Source organism: Arachis hypogaea, chromosome 16 (assembly GCF_003086295.3).
Source record: "Arachis hypogaea cultivar Tifrunner chromosome 16, arahy.Tifrunner.gnm2.J5K5, whole genome shotgun sequence".
Taxonomy (NCBI): Eukaryota; Viridiplantae; Streptophyta; class Magnoliopsida; order Fabales; family Fabaceae; genus Arachis; species Arachis hypogaea.
This window is the reverse complement of record NC_092051.1, coordinates 92,305,327-92,325,438: the sequence shown is the minus strand read 5'-3', so window position 1 is coordinate 92,325,438 and position 20,112 is coordinate 92,305,327. Positions and strand designations below refer to the sequence as shown.

The window sequence follows — 20,112 nt, the reverse complement described above, 5'->3', positions numbered from 1 at the left end:
ATTCTTTTATTCTTCTCTTTTTCTACTCAAATAAAGGAATCTCTATACTGTGACATAGAGGATTTCTCTTCTTTTCTGTTCTCTTCTTTTTCATATGAGCAGAAACAGGGATAAAGACATTCTTATTGAAGTTGATCCTGAACCTGAAAGGACTCTTAAGAGGAAACTAAGAGAAGCTAAAGCACAACCCTCTGGAGAGGACCTGACAGAAATTTTCAAAAAAAAGGAGACATGGTGGAACCCAATAACAATGGTGGAGATGCAAGGAAGATACTTGGTGACTTTATTACACCATCGTCTAACTTCGATGGAAAAAGCATCTCAATTCCTGTAATTGAAGCAAACAACTTTGAGCTTAAGCCTCAATTAGTTTCTCTAATGCAACATAATTGCAAGTTTCATGGACTTCCATTGGAAGATCCTCATCAGTTCTTAGCTGAATTCTTGCAAATCAGTGACACTGTTAAGACTCATGGGGTTGACCCTGAGATCTACAAACTTATACTTTTCCCTTTTTCTGTAAGAGACAGAGCTAGAACATGGTTGGACTCACAACCTAAGGACAGCCTAAACTCTTGGGAAAAGCTGGTCAATGCCTTCTTGCCAAAGTTTTTTCCACCTCAAAAATTGAGTAAGCTTAGAGTGGAAGTCCAAACCTTCAAACAGAAGGAAGGCGAATCCCTCTATGAAGCTTGGGAAAGATACAAGCAATTGATCAGAAGGTGTCCTTCTGGTATGCTTTCAGAATGGAGCATCATATGCATATTCTATGATGGTCTGTCTGAACTGTCCAAGATGTCATTGGACAACTCTGCAGGTGGATCTCTTCATCTGAAGAAGATGCCTGAAGAAGCCCAGAAACTCATTGAAATGGTTGCAAATAACCAGTTCATGTACACTTCTGAAAGAAATCCTGTGAACAATGGGACAACTCAGAAGAAAGGAGTTCTTGAGATTGATACTCTGAATGCCATATTGGCTCAGAACAAAATATTGACTCAGCAAGTCAATATGATTTCCCAGAGTCTAAATGGATTGCAAGCTACATCCAACAGTACTAAAGAAGCATCTTCTGAAGAAGAAGTTTATGATCCTGAGAACCCTGCAATGGCAGAGGTGAATTACATGGGAGAACCCTATGGAAACACCTATAATCTTTCATGGAGGAATCATCCTAATATCTCATGGAAGGATCAACAGATGCCTAATCAAGGCTTCAATAATAACAATGGTGGAAGAAATAGGTTTGGCAATAGCAAACCTTTTCCATCATCTTCTCAGCAACAGACAGAGAATTCTGTACAGAGCCATTCTGGCCTGGCAACCATAGTCTCTGATCTATCCAAGATCACACTAAGTTTCATGAATGAAACAAGATCCTCCATTAGAAATTTGGAGGCACAGGTGGGTTAGCTGAGTAAGAAGATTACTGAAACTCCTCCCTGTACTCTCCCAAGCAATACAGAAGGAAATCCCAAGAGAGAGTGCAAGGCCATAACCATGATCAACATGGCTGAACCTGGAGAGAGTGAGGAGGACGTGAGTCCCAGTGAGAAAAGCCTCATGGGACGTCCTCTAAACAGAAAGGAGTTTCCCTTTGAGGAACCAAAGGAATCTAAGTCTCATACAGAGACCATAAAGATTCCATTGCACTTCCTGCTGCCATTCATGAGCTCTCATGAATATTCTTCCTCTGAAGAGGATGAAGACATCACTGACGAGCAAGTTGCTAAATATATAGGAGCAATCATGAAGCTGAATGCCAAGTAATTTGGTACTGAGACTTGGGAGGATGAACCCCCCTTGCTCACCAATGAACTGAATGCATTAATGAGGCAAACATTACCTCAGAAGAAACCGAATCTCGGAAAATTCTTCATACATTGTACTATAGGCACCATGACCTTTGAGAAGGCTCTGTGTGACCTGAGGTCAGGGATAAACCTCTTGCCCCTCTCTGTAATGGAGAAACTGGGAATCCTTGAGGTACAAGCTGCAAGAATCTCACTAGAGATGGAAGACAAATCAATGAAACTGGCTTATGGACTAGTAGAGGACATGCTAGTGAAGGTTGAAGGCCTTTAAATCCCTGCTGATTTCATAATCCTAGACACTGGGAAGGATGAGGATGAATCCATCATCCTTGGCAGACCCTTCCTAGCCACAGCAAAAGCTATGATTGATGTTGACAGAGGAGAGTTGGTCCTTAAGTTGAATGAGGACTACCTTGTATTCAACACTCAAGGTTCTCCTTCTGTAACCATGGAGAGGAAGCATGAAAAGCTTCTCTCAATACAGAGTCAACCAAAACCCCCACATTTGAACTCTAAATTTAGTGTTAGGAGGCCACAACCAAACTCTAATTTTGGTGTTGAGAGGTCACAACCAAACTCTAAGTTTGGTGTTGAGAGGCCCCAACCCTGCTCTAATTATCTGTGAGGCTCCATAAGAGCTCACTGTCAAACTATTGACATTAGAGAAGCGCTTATTGGGAGGCAACCCAATGTTATTTAATTATATCTATTTATTTTCCATTGTTATTTTATGTTTTCTTTAGGTTGATGATCATGTGAAGTCATAAAAACAACTGAAAAATAAAAAACGGAATGAAAAATAGCATTAAAAATAGCTCACCCTGGAGGAAGAGCTTACTGGTGTTTAAACGCCAGTAAGAGTAGCAGAATGGGCGTTAAACGCCCAGTCTGGCACCATTCTGTACATTTAACGCCAGAAATGGGCACCAGACTAGCGTTTAACGCCAGAAACAGGCACCAGTCTGGCGTTTAACGCCAGAACAAGGCACCAAGTTGGCGTTAAACGCCAAGAAAGGGAGAAAAGCTGGCGTTAAATGCCAGAAACAAGTAGCAACCTGGCGTTTAACGCCAGAATTGCACTATAAGGGCATTTTTGCACTCCTAAATGGAGCAGGGATGAGAAGTCCTTGACCCCTCAGGATCTGTGGACCCCACAGGATCCCCACCTACCCCACCTCTTCTTCTCTCTTCTTCACACCTTTTCATAACACTCTTCCCCAAATACCCTTCACCAATCACCTCATTCACTCTTACCCAAAACCCCATCTACCTTCAAATTTAAAACCCTATTTCCCTCCCAAACCCAACCCTAATACACGAAACCTAACCCTCCTCCTACCCCTATATAAACCCCTCACCACTCCTTCATTTTTACACATTTTAACCACTACTTCTACCCCTTGGCTGAACCACATATTTCCCTCCATCTCCTCCATTTTCTTCTTCTTCTACTACTTTTTTTCTTCTTTTGCTCGAGAACGAGCAAACCTTTTAAGTTTGGTGTGGTAAAAGCATTGCTTTTTATTTTTCCATAACCAATAATGGCACCTAAGGCCAGAGAAACCTCAAGAAAGAGGAAAGGGAAGGAAATTGCTTCCACCTCTGAGTCATAGGAGATGGAAAGATTCATCTCAAAGGTCCATCAAGACCACTTCTATGAAGTTGTGGCCAAGAAGAAGGTGATCCCTAAGGTCCCTTTTAAGCTCAAAAAGGGCGAATATCCAGAGATCCGACAAGAGATTAGAAGAAGAGGATGGGAAGTTCTCTCCAATCCTATTCAACAAGTCGAAATCTTAATGGTTCAAGAGTTCTATGCAAACGCATGGATCACTAGGAACCATGATCAAAGTATGAACCCAAACCCAAAGAATTGGCTTACAATGGTTCGGGGGAAATACTTAGATTTCAGTCCGAAAAATGTAAGGTTGGCGTTCAACTTGCCAATGATGCAAGAAAATGCACACCCCTACACTAGAAGGGTCAACTTTGATCAAAGGTTGGACCAAGTCCTCATGGACATATGTGTGGAAGGAGCTCAATGGAAAGTTGACTCAAGAGGCAAGCCGGTTCAATTGAGAAGACCGGACTTAAAGCCTATGGCTAGAGGATGGTTGGAGTTCATCCAACGCTCTATCATTCCTACTAGCAACCGATCCGAAGTAACTATGGATTGGGCCATCATGATCCATAGTATCATGATTGGGGAGGAAGTGGAAGTTCATGAGATTATACCTCAAGAACTCTACAAGGTGGCTGACAAGTCCTCAAATTTGGCAAGGTTAACCTTTCCTCACCTCATTTGTCACCTCTGCAATTCGGCTGGGATTGTCATAGAGGGAGACATCCTCATTGAAGAGAACAAGCCCATCACTAAAAAGAGGATGGAGCAAACAAGATAGCCCACTCATGGACCTCAACAAGAGCATGAGGAAATTCCTCATCATGAAATCCCTGAGATGCCTCAAGGGATGCACTTTCCTCCACAAAATTATTGGGAGCAAATTAACACCTCCCTAGGAGAATTAAGTTCCAACATGGGACAACTAAGGGTGGAGCACCAAGAGCACTCCATCATTCTCCATGAGATTAGAGAAGATCAAAGAGCTATGAGAGAGGAGCAACAAAGGCAAGGAAGAGACATAGAGGAGCTCAAGAGCACCATTGGTTCTTCAAGAGGAAGAAGACGCCACCCTCACTAAGGTGGACCCATTCCTTAATCTCCTTGTCTATTTATTTTTTTCTGTTTTCGTTCTCTATGCTTTATTTATGTTTGTGTCTTCATTACATGATCATTAGTATCTAATGTCTATGTCTTAAAGCTATGAATGTCCTATGAATCCATCACCTTTCTTAAATGAAAAATGTTTTAACCACAAAAGAACAAGAAGTACATGATTTCGAATTCATCCTTGAAATTTGTTTAATTATTTTGATGTGGTGACAATACTTTTTATTTTCAGAATGAATGCTTAAACAGTGCATATTTTTGAATTTGTTGTTTATGAATGTTAAAATTGTTGGCTCTTGAAAGAATGATGAAAAAGGAAAAATGTTATTGATAATCTAAAAAATCATAAAATTGATTCTTGAAGCAAGAAAAAGCAGTGAATAACAAGGCTTGTAAAAAAATGGCAAAAAATAAAAGAAAAAGAAAGAAAAAGAAAAAGCAACCAGAAAAAGCCAATAGCCCTTTAAACCAAAAGGCAAGGGTAGAAAAAGGATCCAAGGCTTTGAGCATTAATGGATAGGAGGGCCTAAAGGAATAAAATCCTGGCCTAAGCGGCTAAACCAAGCTGTCCCTAACCATGTACTTGTGGCGTGAAGGTGTCAAGTGAAAAGCTTGAGACTGAGCTGTTAAAGTCTTGATCCAAAGCAAAAAGAGTGTGCTTAAGAACCCTGGACACCTCTAATTGGGGACTCTAGCAAAGCTGAGTCACAATCTGAAAAGGTTCACCCAGTTATGTGTCTGTGGCATTTATGTATCCGGTGGTAATACTAGAAAACAAGGTGCTTAGGGCCACGGCCAAGACTCATAAAGTAGCTGTGTTCAAGAATCAACATACTGAACTAGGAAAATCAATAACACTATCTAAATTCTGAGTTCCTATAGATGCCAATCATTCTGAACTTCAAAGGATAAAGTGAGATGCCAAAACTGTTCAGAGGCAAAAAGCTACTGGTCCCGCTCATCTAATTGGAGCTAAGCTTCATTGATATTTTGGAATTTATAGTATATTCTCTTCTTTTTATCCTATTTTAATTTCAGTTGCTTGGGGACAAGCAACAATTTAAGTTTGGTGTTGTGATGAGCGGATAATTTATACGCTTTTTGGCATTGTTTTCTGGTAGTTTTTAGTATAAATTTGTTAGTTTTTACTATGTTTTTATTAGTTTTTATGCAAAAATCACATTTCTAGACTTTACTATGAGTTTGTGTGTTTTTCTGTGATTTCAGGTATTTTCTAGCTGAAATTGAGGGACCTGAGCAAGAATCTGATTCAGAGGCTGAAAAAGGACTGCAGATGCTGTTGGATTCTGACCTCCCTGCACTCGAAATAGATTTTTTGGAGCTACAGAAACCCAATTGGCACGCTCTCAATAGCGTTGAAAAGTATACATCCAGGGCTTTCCACCAATATATAATAATCCATACTTTGCCCGAGTTTTGACGACGCAAACTGACGTTCAAACGTCAACTTCCTGCCCTATTCTGAAGTTAAACGCTAGAAACAGGTTATAAACCAAAGTTAAACGCCACAAACAGGCTGCAACCTGGAGTCTTCCACCTGAGTCATCCTTCAAGTTCCAATTTCATCAAGGTCAATGGAAATCGCTTAAAGCCTTATCATGGTGAGAAGATGAAGGAACACAAAGAGCTAGAGGTCTTCCTATTGGAAGATCCACCAACAGAAGCAAATTGAGCTTGTGGACCGTCCAACTTAAGGACGTTAAAGCAAAGTGCTGGGTGGAAGACAACCCACCATGGTATGATCGTTCTTTTCTCTCTTCTTAGTTTCATTTAGGGACTCTTCTCATGATTTCTGCATATAGTCTGCATTTGCATCTGCATTCTGCATAAAAAAAAGTGGCTGAAAGTTGCGTGGGAGCAATCCAGGAAGTATGCCAATCGCACAAGCATCACCACGTGCACGCATCCCTCATGCGTGCCCGTCATTTGAATATTTGGAACCTCACGTGTATACGTCAATGACGCGCACGCGTGACCTAGGAAAATCGACGTAAAAAGGTGTCAGGCCGAAAGTTGTGATGGCCTGGTGCGGGAACTGTGCCCAAGGCACTAAGTCACTCACACGTACGCGTCCCTGACGCGTGGGCATCATTTTCAAATTCAGCACACTCACGCGTATGCGTCAATGACGTGCATGCATCGTATACAGTTTTGGCACACACCGCAAGACGAACAGAGAGTTGTGCGCACACAAGGCTGCCTTCACGCGAGTAGCACAAGCACGGCCACGCGTACGTGTGACCGACGCCTACGCATCGCCTTCCAATTTGCGTGACCCACACGTACGCGTGGAGTACGCGTGCGCATCACTCGCGCAACACCACCAGATTGCTGCGCCGCCACTTTTCTTATCTTTTCTTTTCCAATCCTAATTTCTTTCTTCTTTCTTCTTTCTTTCTCTTCTTTCTTCTTTATTCTCCATTCTTTTTCTCCTTTTTTCTTTCTTTACTCTTTTCTTCTTCTTACCCCTTCCATTATATTTTCTTTACCTCACATTCTCCATTTCCTCTCTTTGTCACCTTCTTCTCAAGGTTCTTTCTCTCTATTTTCTTTCTTATCTTCTTATTATTTATTTATTTTTGCATTATTTTACTTGGTGTCAGAAATCTAATTGGGTAATTATTTTCTTCCATAATTGCTTGTAGATTATTAAGGAGTTATTTGACAGTTTTCACTAATTATTTTTGGGTTGCTTGCATGTTCAAATTTAATACTTTCAATAACATATTTACCATGCATACTAAGTGTTTGTGATAAAGCCTGTATGGCATTGTGCATTTTTAATTCTTCTATCCTTCTACTCTAATGCCTGTTTTTCATAAAACCCTTTCAATATTTTATTAATTGAATATAATTGTCAATACAAACGTGATCGTTCATTTGTTACGAGTGATAATACATTTTAGTTATTGATGCTTGATCTATGCTAATCATGCCTTTTCCGGCATGCTAATAAACATCTTGCATCTACTTGCCATGATACGCACTTGCTATATTTCCATTGATGAACTGATCACATGTAGTCACGACCATGTGTAAATGACATCGTTCTTTACCTTGGCATTGATTATCACTTGTACTGTCCTCCTCCTTGCTTTAACCCTTGGCTTTACATGTTACTTTCCTTTTCCCTTTTCAGGAAGGACACCAAGAAGGGTAAAGAGAAAGCTGCTTCCTAACCACAGGCAAGGAGAGGAATAAGAGCGCTAGCTGCGGAACCATCCTCAACATCAGTCAAGCCATCCACAAAGCGAGTCAAGAGGATCATCAAGGTCGATGAAACAGAGAAAGCCTTTCCAGCAAGGGACACTGCGCGGTTCACTAACTGCTACTGTGAGCAGATGTTCCCCATCCTGGCTAAGCGGAACTACAACAATGAGCACCTACTCATCCTCCTTACCCACATTATTCAGTTTGTAGAGCCCTGCATTGAGCACAGACAATGGAAATTCTTACGGAGACAGCCACGGCTAGTTAACCTTTCATGAGTAGCTGAATTCTACTCCAATTTTCACATGCCAACCCTGCAGTCTGTCTATGTCCATCAGAAGAAAGTCCCTATCTCTGATGGGGCCATTTAGCAAGCTTTAGATCTCCCTCCTGCCCCAGAAGGATTGGACGCATACCAAGAAGCCTCTGTCAAGCGCCAGACACACCAATTTGACTGGGACGACGTCCTAAGAGTTATAGCAGAACCTGGGAGCAGATGGATCTAGGGATACCATCGATCCCGACCTAGGGGAATATTGGCTTCAGCACTCACCTTGGAGGCTTGAGTGTGGGCACAGATTATGTCCCACTACGTCTTTCCGAGCACTCACGAGTCCTCCTTCACTGTAGATATGGTTGTTCTCCTCTGGTGTATCCTTACAGACCAGCCTCTCTACTTACCAAGACACCTCCGGCACGCAATGGGACACGTACAGATTGCGGACAACCTACCCTTTCCCGCCTTGGTTTTAGATCTATACTCGATAGCCAGAGTCTCCTACAGAGCTGGGGACACCAAGACCATACTTCCGTGGGATGATCAGATTGTCTCCAACGGGAAGTACATTAGACCTCCAGCAGCGACTATCAGCCAGACCGCAGACCCGGCCGAAGATATTCCTTCTCCTTCTATATCACAAGCACCTTCAACAAATCAGCTGCTCTTACAGATACTTCAGAGGTTGGACCGGCTTGACCGGTAGGCAAAGCGAATGGAGCACCTTAACAAGCGCCAATTTACATACCTTAAGGAGCTGATTATTGGCAACCACCCACCTGAAGAAGAACCAGACACTCCGGACTCCACCTCACCTACCAACACTGGGAACCATGACAATCCCGACGGTGAAGATGCTATAACAAGCCCCCCTTTGTTCCTAACTGATGGCACCGAGGACGGTGCCAAGCTTTAAGTGTGGGGAGGTCGGTCAGTACCTGACTTCCGGAGGTAAGTACTTTTTCTTAACACTAATAGGTTATATTTTTTTCTTTTGTTAGATAGAATAAATTACATGATAATAATTGTTTGCATGTATGTTTGCTTGGTTAAAGTACTAAAATTCTTTTCAAAACTCTATTTTATAATACTTCACTAATTTAAATTAAATTTTTTTTTGTTAAACTTGTTTGAAGACTGTAAACTGGAACATGAATTATAGCTAAGAACACACAACCCAGTGAGATTTTTGAGCCTAATTATATGGTTACATCATCTAACCATGATATTTTATTCTTGTGTGTTTTCTTCCCCATAATTGTAATCTTTACTTTGTTCTTTTCTATATGTCCAAAGTTTAGTGTATTCACATGCTTGCATATGATTGAGGTCATTATTTTATTAGCTCACTTATCCCAAATAGCCTACCCTTTCAATTACCTTTGTTTGCCACTTTGAGCCTTTTAATCCCTATTTGTTCTATATTTTACTACATCACTAGCCTTAAGCGGAAAAACAATTAATTACCCCAATTAAATCTTTGGTTAGCTTAAGATAGAGATTGTGTCTCAACTAAATGTGGGAAAACTATGGGAACAAGGGTTAATAGGGAATATGTTATGATAAAATATTAGGAATTTGGATACCTACTCATGTGAGACCAGAAAAATTAAAAATCCATATGCATTGATATGTTATGTTTACTTTTATATATATATAAAAAAATCCAAAAATATTCAATAAATAAATAAATAAATAAGGAGACAAAATTACCCCAGTATTAAGTTAATGAAAGATCAATGCATATGTGATAAAATTAAAGAAAAGTTGATGCATGAGTATGAGATGCAAAAATAGGAATTTTGGGTAGCTAGACATGATTTAAGAAGTATATAGAGTGAGTATAGGTGAGAGCTTAGGTTAGTCAAGGATTTAATTTATAGCTCACTTAGCCATACATATACCCTCACATTTACCTTAGCCTCATTACAACCTTGAAAAGACCTCATGATGTTTGCATTGGTACATTAAATATTTGTTGATTGGTTAGGTGAAGAACAAAGTTTAGAAATCATGACTAGAGAATAGTAGAGTGATTATCCTATACACGTGAGTGATTAGAGTGCATATACACTATTAGTGAGGGTTCAATACTTGATTCTATGTTCCCTACTTTCATGAGCTATGTTCTTACAAGTCCACTTTTCTTTACTGTATGATTTTAATTAGTGATATCTTATTTATATTTGTCTTGAAGAACTTATTTATTTTTAACCAAGTAGACAGAATCATCTTAGCATATAGTTGCATTCATACATAGGTTGCATTTCTTGAGCCTTATTTTTTCCTATCTATTCTTTTGATCTCCTTGAGCTTAGCATGAGGACATGCTAATGTTTAAGTGTCGGGAGTTTGATAAACCACTATTTTATTGTTTATCTTGTGCTCAATTGAGTGGTTTCATCATGTCTTTGCACACTTATTCATACAAATTGCATGGTTTTACAATTCCTTCCTAGTTTTGTTCTATGGTTGAAAACTTGCTTCTTAAGCCTTTAATTTGTGTATTTTAATTCCCTTTTATACCATTCGATTCCATGATCTGTGTGTTCAGTGTTTTTAGGCCTTATAGGGTAGGAATGGCTTAGAGGATGAAAAGGAAGCTTGCAGAAATGGAAGGAGCACAAGAAATAAAAGAGACAACCAGCAAGCATCGATGCATACGCATGGCTCACGCGTGCGCGTGATCTGGAGATTTTTACAGCGACGCGTGCGCGTACCTGACGCATACGTGTGGATTAGAGTTTTGCAAGACGATGCGTGCGCGTGCTTGATGCGTATGCGTGACACACGAAGATGACCAGCGACGCGTACACGTGACTGATGCGTACGCGTGACTTGCGCGATCTGCAGAAATCACAAAAAATGCTGGGGGCAATTTTGGGCTGAGTTTGGACCCAGTTTCTGGCCTAGAAACACAGACTAGAGCCAGGGGACATGCAGAGACTCAAGGGAGATTCTCATTAGCGTAGTTTTAGTTTTAGTTTTGAATCTGAGAGAGAAATTACTTTTCCTCTAGGTTTTCTTTTACATTCACATATTTTAGTTTTATGTTTTTACTTTTGGATATTGAGAAGAGTCATTACCTCCGTTGAAGTTATTATTCTAGTTTGTTTTCTTATTCCCTTACTCTTCCATATCTTTAATATTTGTTCAGAGTTACAATTGGATTGTTTTTAGAATTTATTAATGAAAAGGATTATTTTTACTTTTAATTAATTCTCAGTTATTATTTATCATATCTTCCTTTTATTCCCTTTTTAATTCTGTGCAAGTAGTCTTCATATCAATGGATTAGACTCCCAACTTGATTTGGGGGTTGATTAAATGGAGACCTTAGGGTTGAAATGCCCAAGTGATTAGTTAAATTGGAAATTGTTGGCTAATTCTCTATTTACTAACGCTAGACCTTCCCAAGGGAGAGGACTAGGATTTGCGAAAAAGAGTTAGCTCAATCAGTTGACTTTCCTTTATTTAGTAAGTGTTAACTAAGTGAAAACAACAACCTCTTTATACTACACTTGAGAGAATTCCAACAAGGATAGAACTTCCAATTAATCATTCCCCCAGTCAAGGCTTTTTATTTTGAATATATAAATCTCTTTTAAATTTTCATTGCGCTAATTTACAATTATTTATTTTCTGTCATTCAATCCTCAAAATTTCTTGAAAAACTCATGATTAATAAGATAGCACCTTTTTGTCAACTTGTTGGGAGACGACCTGGGATTCATACTCCCAGTATTTTTATTCTAATTTTGTGACAACATTTCTAAATTGATAAGCGGATTTTTGCTGGTTAAGAACTGTACTTACAACGCTGTTCTTTCATTATAAATTTCTTAACTGGCTTATTTTCGCCCGCATCAATATTTTGGAATCATCTTCTGAGGATGCTTTGCTTGAGATTGTTGATTCACCACCTCAGGAGGAGAAATCACACATGCCTAGCACTGAGGAAGGGGCTCCGAAACTTAAGTTAAAGCCCTTGCCTCTATCATTGAAGTATGCTTTCCTAGGAGAACAAGATACTTATCCAGTGATTATTAGTTCCTCTCTAAAACATGAGGAGGAGGAGGTTCTAATTCAAGTACTCAGGAGTCAGAAAACTGCTCTTGAATGGACCATTAGTGATTCAAAGGGGATTAATCGAACCAAGTGTATGCACAAAAACTTACTTGAGGATGATGCTAAACCAGTTGTGCAACCACAGAGGGGACTAAATTAAACCATGAAAGAAGTGGTCCAGAAAGAGATGATGAAGCTCTGGGAAGCTTGGATCATTTACCCTATTTTTGACAGTCCATGGGTAAGTCCCGTGAAGTGGTTCCCAAGAAAGAAGGGATGACAGTGTTCAAGAATGAACAAAATATACTCATTACCACAAGAACCGTCACAGGGTGGCGCATGTGTACTAACTATAGGAAGCTCAACAATGCTACATGAAAGGATCACTTTCTCTTACCTTTCATTAATCCGATGCTTGAGAGGTTAGCCGGCCATGCTTTCTACTATTTTCTGGATGGATACTCTGGCTATAATCAGATTATCGTAGACCCTCAAGATCATGAGAAGATGGTGTTAACATGTCCTTTTGGAGTATTTGCTTACCGGAGGATGCCGTTTGGACTCTGTAATGCTCCAGCGACTTTTCAGAGATGCATGCTCTTTATTTTCTCAGATATGGTTGAAAAGTTCATTGAGGTATTTATGGATGACTTCTTATTTTTGGTGATTCTTTTAATTCTTGCCTTAAGCACCTATCCTTAGTTTTGAAGCGGTGTCAATAAACAAACCTTGTTTTAAATTGGAAAAAATGCCACTTTATGATAACTAAAGGTATTGTTCATGGTCACTGGATTTCAAGCAAAGGAATAGAGGTTGACAAAGCTAAAGTGGAGGTAATTGAAAAACTACCACCACCTACTAATGTTAAGGCAATAAGGAGTTTCTTAGGACATGCAGGATTTTATTGGAGCTTTATAAAGGATTTTTCTAAGATTGCTAAACCTTTGAGCAACCCTTTAGTTGCTGACACTCCCACTACAAGAAAAATACCCATTCAGGTACACTTGAAAAGTGTAGCCAAAAGTGAAAAAAAATGATGTCTTAGGCTACGGCTACGCTTTCTGGGCTACGACTACGCTTTTTGGGGCAATTCCTATTCGGCCGTTGCCTATTCTCAAAGGCTACACTTTTCTGCACCAAGGGCTACGCTTTTCGCATTTGGGAATAGGGTGCGCTTTTCAAGTGATGCTATCCAGGACCAAAGGCTACGCTTTTCAGCTTCCATTTTTACTAGAATAGGCTACGCTTTTCAGCGCTACTGCATCACCTGAAAAGCGTAGCCACATTGTATACCATAGCTACCGTTTATAAGTGTAGCCTTAGGTCCCTCATTAATAATTTTACTAGAATATATATTAATAATTTTTTTTCTAAAACCTAATATTTAATAATATAATTATATATATAATCCTATATTTTTAATTAAATTAGTAAAACATTATAAAATAAAAATAAATACATAATAATACTATGTAATATTCTTTAAACAATAAAAATTATCCTAAAACAAGATTTAGGTTGCCATAATAAATTAGCAGCCATAAAATCTTCTATTTGGAAATAATACAAATTATTTCTCTAAAAATACAATTTATTTCTCTAAAAATAAATTACTTCAAACATAAGATCTTCTATGTGGGAATAATACAAATTAGCAGCCATCATTCTAGCTAATAAATAGGTCCTTTTCCATCAACACATCGTTTCTGATTATAGAAATCCATTGACTCCTCAGTAGTTGGAAAGAACTGCAGCACATTTAATTTGCCAAATCTAAATAAAACTGAGTAGCATAAAGAGAAAGATGGAGTAAAGGTAAAGCAAGTTCATTAAATTTAGAAGAAAATGTTTAGATACTACTTACCTTTAAGAATAATAGAAGACTAGAAATCATCAACCCTGTTCTTGCCATTCCATCCTTACAATGGACAACCACAACATTCTCAATATCTAACTTCAACCATGAGTATGTACTATGACAGAATGAGATAATCAGTTGAAGTTGGGGGGCAATTATGGTCATCAAATGAAAAGCTAGCCACCTGAAGAGGGAATTTGACATTGCAGATGAAAGCAGCAGTTGGTTTGAAAAACAAATCTAAGTGCTGAAAAAAACTATAACCCAAGTGAAACAGAAAGCTGACACAGGTAGTCTAAGCTGTCTAGCTATCATCATACTAATGATATATGATATGAATTAATATATTCAAAGTAGACAAAGAAATTAAAGTATACATTAATGACACACTTAAAGTTTATGGAGTATAAATGAAATTCACATCGCTTTTGTGGTTCCACACTTCTCCTCAAAGACTCAGTAAAATTTAGGACTCACCTTTTCCTCAAACAATGATACATCATACAGCCGCTCAGAACAAAGATTGTATACTTTGTATTTATCCTGCACATAAAAAACAAGTCAAATGCAAAACTATACAACAAATGAAAAGAAAGGACAGAGGCTCCTGGGCTTTCAAATTGTAGGACACTGAAGAAGCAAAACACCATGTATTCAGGTTGTCTGAGATTCTCCAATAAAATTGAAACTTACCATAAAGCAATAAAACACAAAAGGGAAATGGTAGGATAACATGATAACACTAAACTTGTTCTATTACCTCGTTCCCGTGCCTTTTCAGCGGTATCACTATCATCACTCTCTCTAAACCAATTTGAAGTACCAAAGCAATTCCCAATCTTATGGCTGCTATCTGCTGGATAGTACCTGAAAATAATTTCGAACTGGCATTACAATTTTGACATTCAAGTAGGTTAATACTATTGAGAAGATAACAAAAAAAGGGTTCTCCTATATATACTTCACCTTTGCTTTGAAATGATTGAGTCTGGAAACTACTAATTCACGGAAGAGCTCAATGAACTCATTTGCAGCCAAAATCATCACATGCTCAACCTATGAATTCACAACAATGATATTAGAATCTTAACTTAAATAATGCCATCTGAGACATGACCACACTTAATCATTAGAAATAGTTCAAGTTAAGAGCACCAGCAGCACCTTCCTTCAATTAAAAACAGCAACACTTGCTTTGGTACCATATTAGAATGCAAATTAATCGAGAAACATCAAAAAGCTACTTTCACTAATGAGTAACGCAACTCACAAGTGTAAAGGATCAAGCATCCACCTCTAACACAATAAAAAAAAAGAAACATATATATCAAGAAAAAGAAAAAGAAATTAGTCGGTGACATCAATTCCAGTTGAAACTGAAAATGAAGTAATAAAATTTGACTCTTAAATCACTCACCTTTAAGAGCAGAACTGCAGATGCTATAGAATAGTGGAATGGTTGAGTGCTAATAAATCAAACAAAACTATGGATTTCTTTATAGGAAATAGCAGAAATAGGTTCTCAAGGTAAATATTTTGTTCGATTTCAAGCAGAAGCAAGTGCAAAAACTACCTTAAAGGAAGATCTAGTTACAGTTACATGCATTTCAAGAATGAGTATGTGACAGTGACACTTTTTTCAGCTAAAAGTTAGCGATCCATTAAACACGGTATACACATGAGTTTCGTGCAGGTGAATGGAATCATTTTAAAATTGAGAGTAAAAAGTAAAACATTACCGTTAAGCACAACATAACAAATAAAAGTACGCGTTCATGGTGCTATGATGAACCACTATTTTATAGTTTATCTTGTGCTCAATTGAGTGGTTTTTATCAACTCTTTACCCACTTATTCATACTATTTGCAAGGTTTTACATTTGCCTTCCTAATTATCTGATTTGATTGAAAACATGCTTCTTTGGCCTTAAGTTCCCTATGTTTAATCCTCTCTTATTACCATTAGATGCCTTGATATGTGTGTTACGTGATTTCAGAGATTACAGGGTAGGAATGGCTCAGAGGATGGAAGGGAAGCATGCAAAAGTAGAAGGAATACAAGAAGTTGAAGAAATTGCTAAGCTGTCCAGCCTGACCTCTTCACACTCAAACGGCTATAACTTTAGCTATAGAAGTCCAAATGACACGGTTACAGTTGCGTTGGAAAGCTGACGTCTAGGGTTTCGATTTGATATATAATATGCCATAGTTTTTTTGACGATAAGTGACGCGAACGCGTGATCTACGCGGACACGTCGCAGTGCCAAAAATCAGCGTGGCAGTTTTCTTCTCCAGCGATTTCTGGGCTGTTTTCGACCCAGTTTTTGGCCCAGAAAACACAGATTAGAGGCTATAAAGTGGGGGAATCCATCCATTCATAAGAATAAGCTCAGAATTCATAATTTTAGTTTTAGATGTAGTTTTTAGAGAGAGAGAGGCTCTCTCCTCTCTCTTAGGATTTAGTTTTAGGATTTAGGATTATTTCTTCTTCATCACAGGTTCAATGTTCCTCTTATTTATTTTCTACTTTTATTATATATTTTTAATTATTATTTATCTTTTCAATTTGGCTTATGCTACATTCATGTTATGATTTTCTTAAATAATATTATTTGAGGTATTTCAGATTTAAGATTGCTTTGCTTTAGTTATATTGATGCTTTTAATTTAATTTAGATATTTTCTTCCTTTTGGCTTTGGTTAAGTAATTGGTAACGCTTGAGCTGTCAAATAAAGCAGTGGTTGAAATTGGAAGTTGCTCCAATAACTCTAGTCTTTCCATAGGAATTGACTAGGACCTGAGGATTAAGCTAATTAATCCACTTGATTTACCTTCATAGTTAGAGGTTAACAAAGTGGGATTAAAATCCAATTCACATCACAATTGATAAGGATAGGACTTCCAATTCTAATACCTTGCCAAGAGTTTATTTTATTATTACTATTTTATTTTTCTTATCATTTAACATACTGCTTCCTTACTTTCAAAACCCCCAATTTACACGGCTCATAACCAATAATAAGAACACCTCCCTGCAATTCCTTGAGAAGACGACCCGGGGTTTAAATACTCGGTTATCAATTTTAAAGGGGTTTGTTACTTGTGACAACCAAAACTTTTGTAAGAAAGGTTGATTGCTTGGTTTAGTAACTATACTTGCAACGAGAGTTTACTATAACTTCTAAACCATCAATCTTCAGTTCTTCAAAATGGCGCCGTTGCCGGGGAATTGCAAACGTGTGCCTTATTATTGGTTATTGTAAATATTTGCTTTTTACTTGTTTATTTGTTTTTATTTTTATTTTTATTTTTTGCTTTTTCGTAAATTAAGAGGTTATTGGTTTTTATTTAGTTATTAAAAATTTTTCAAAAAAATTTTGTTCTGGTGTTCATCTTGATCTTCAAGTTGTTCTTCGTGTTCATCTTGACCTTCAAGTTGTTCTTAGTTGTTTTCTTCATTTTGATCTAAAAATTTTAAAGTTTAGTGTCATTTTATTGTTTTTCTCTTTCCTCATTAAATTCAAAAATTCAAAATTTAAAACTTAAATTTCAAATTTCAAATTTCAATTTTTAAAATTCAAATTAAAAAAAATTCAAATTCAAATTTCAAAATTTCAAATTTCAATTTTCAAAATTCAAATTTTAAAATTTTAAATTTCAAAATTCAAAAATTTAAATTTATTTTTATTTTTATTTTTAATTTTTATTTGTTACTATGAACTCTCACCTCTTTGGCTATGAGTCTGGTTACAATTATGTTGCAGGAAGAGGAAATTACAATGAGAACAGGCATCAAGGTTGGAACAATCAAAGATGGGAGGAGCCACAAGGATTTGATCAACCCTCATGGCAACAACCACCTCCAATGGACTATCAACAACCACCACCATATGCCTATAAACCCTTTCCTCAACATGACTTTGGACCACAATACTCACAAGCCCCTTTTCACCATTCACCTCCATATGACCCTAACCCTCAACCACCATACCAACCACCTTATGAGCCAAATGAACCGTACATAGAACCACCCCTATTCCAACACAATTACTCTCATAAACCACCACCTCAATATACACCATCTCCTTATCATTATCAAAATGAACCACCTCCCTATCATGAACCCTTTCTCCCGACAAATAAACCCTCCTATCCACCCCAAACCTCCATGGAGAAAGCACTTACCCATCTAAACTCTACTATACAAGCTCTCGTCGCCCAAATCGGACCACCAATTACCTTCAACAATCAACCCTCAAGCTCTAGTGCACTTCCTTTTTAACCACAGAATGATCTCTCTATCCCATCACCACCATCCATGGAAGAGCACCCACATCCATCAATCCAAGAGCAACATGATCCCAATGATGCTATTGACATGGAACAAGAGAGAAGGGATCATCTTCGCGAATCCATACTTCATAAGGCGCTAGAGGAGGCCCTAAAGGTGAAGGTAGTAAAGACCCTTGAAGTCAAAGGAGTAGTTGAAGAATCAGTGAAGGAAGACATCAAGGAAGAGTCTGATTTTGTCTTAGAGCAAGAGGAGGCCCAAAATATGGAGATTGGAGAGACCCTTGAAGATGAAAGAATAGTTGAAAGGAGTTGTCATGGAAAGAAAATCATCAAGGATGAGTACGATTTTATATTAAAACTACTGAACAAAGCATCAATTATTAAAAAGGAAAAAGTGGTTGCAGACTTGGGAGATGCTGAATCTCCATGGGAAAGTCAAGACATAGAACCTCCTTCCAAGACGGTTGCATTTGATGTTGAGGAGGGTGTACAACCTCCAAGGCATATCATAGTTGAAGACTTGGAAGAGGTTGGTCAAGAGATGGAGATTACAGAAGAAGAAGCACAGCCTCCCATGCCCTTGGTGAGCAATGAAGAAGAGATCAAATTGGAAGAAAGCTACCAAGAAGAAGAGGTTAATATTGAAGAAACTTGCAAAGAGGTGGAGGTTGTCAAAGAAGAGCACAAGGGAGTGGAGCCTGTAAATTCGTTAGAAATACCTCCCCCTAAGTTACCATCATCCTTCACAACATTCAAGTGGGTAAAATTCATATCCCTTAGCTTTCTAATTCTACTTGAATATGGGCTACTGGAGACGGATGGTCAACTTAGAGCTCTTTGTGGCATTGAGAGTAAGAGGAAGATGGTCAGTGGTAAGAATTATCTTGCAAGGTTCATTATAGTTGGAAGCTTTAAGTTTAAATGCAAAGGTTGGTGTAGAGCTCAACTGAATGGGTCTAGGAAGTTATTTGGCCGCTTTAGTGAGAATTCATATTGCTTGCTACCCAGATGGAATCATGATGATCAACACAAAGACGGGTGTAAAAGCAAAGTTTGGGATCCTGGAGTCTATTCTGACATTCAGCACACTGGAAGCCTGAGAACCTGTTTAAAACTGCTCAAGGACTTTACGTGCCTAGTTTGGGATCCCGGAGGCCATTGGAATCACAAACATTGGTGGAGATTCCTGGATGAGTTCAAGCACAAGCCACCATAACAAAGGACTCCCCAAATGTCCAACTGAAGGACTTTAACTAAAAATGCTAGGTGGGAGATAACCCACTGTGGTATGATCGTTCCTTTTTCATTTTTTTTATTTAGTTTTATTTGTTTTCAAGTTTTATTTTATTTTTTTGTATTGAACTTGGAGTTTTGCATAACATTCATATTAACATTACATTCTGCATACTGCATTATTAAAAAAAAAAATGCACGCGACGCAGTAGCGTCACTGACGCATCCGCGTCACCAGTGCGTTGTGAAGAAAAGAAAGTAAACAGAGAGTCACACGAAAGCGTGGCTGGAGGCACGCTTTAGGCACAAACATGCCGACGCGTCCGCGTCATTTGGAGAAATAGCCTCCCCACGCGTCCGCGTCACCCACGCGAACGCGTGGCTATGTAAAATTGACGTAAAGGGGTGCATGGCAGAGAGTTATGATGGAGCGGGGCTGGAATAGCGCTAGACGCACAAGCCCTCCCACGCGAACGCGTGCCCCATGTGTCTGCGTCATTTTTAAAAGAAAGGCCATTCACGCGTTCGCGTCAACCACGCGACCGTGTCACCTAGATTTTTGGCAAAATGAGTTTGAAACAGAGAGTTGTGCGACCGCGAGGCTGTACT

The 20,112-nt window shown here is 38.5% G+C and overlaps 1 non-coding gene across 1 annotated transcript; it reads right to left on the bottom strand.

Annotated features, from left to right (window-relative positions):
* Nucleotides 1-633: 633 nt before the first annotated feature.
* On the bottom strand, nucleotides 634-741 carry LOC112761783 (small nucleolar RNA R71). Its single transcript, XR_003182160.1, has one exon. It is a non-coding gene; the product is annotated as a small nucleolar RNA R71 (small nucleolar RNA).
* Nucleotides 742-20,112: the final 19,371 nt, after the last annotated feature.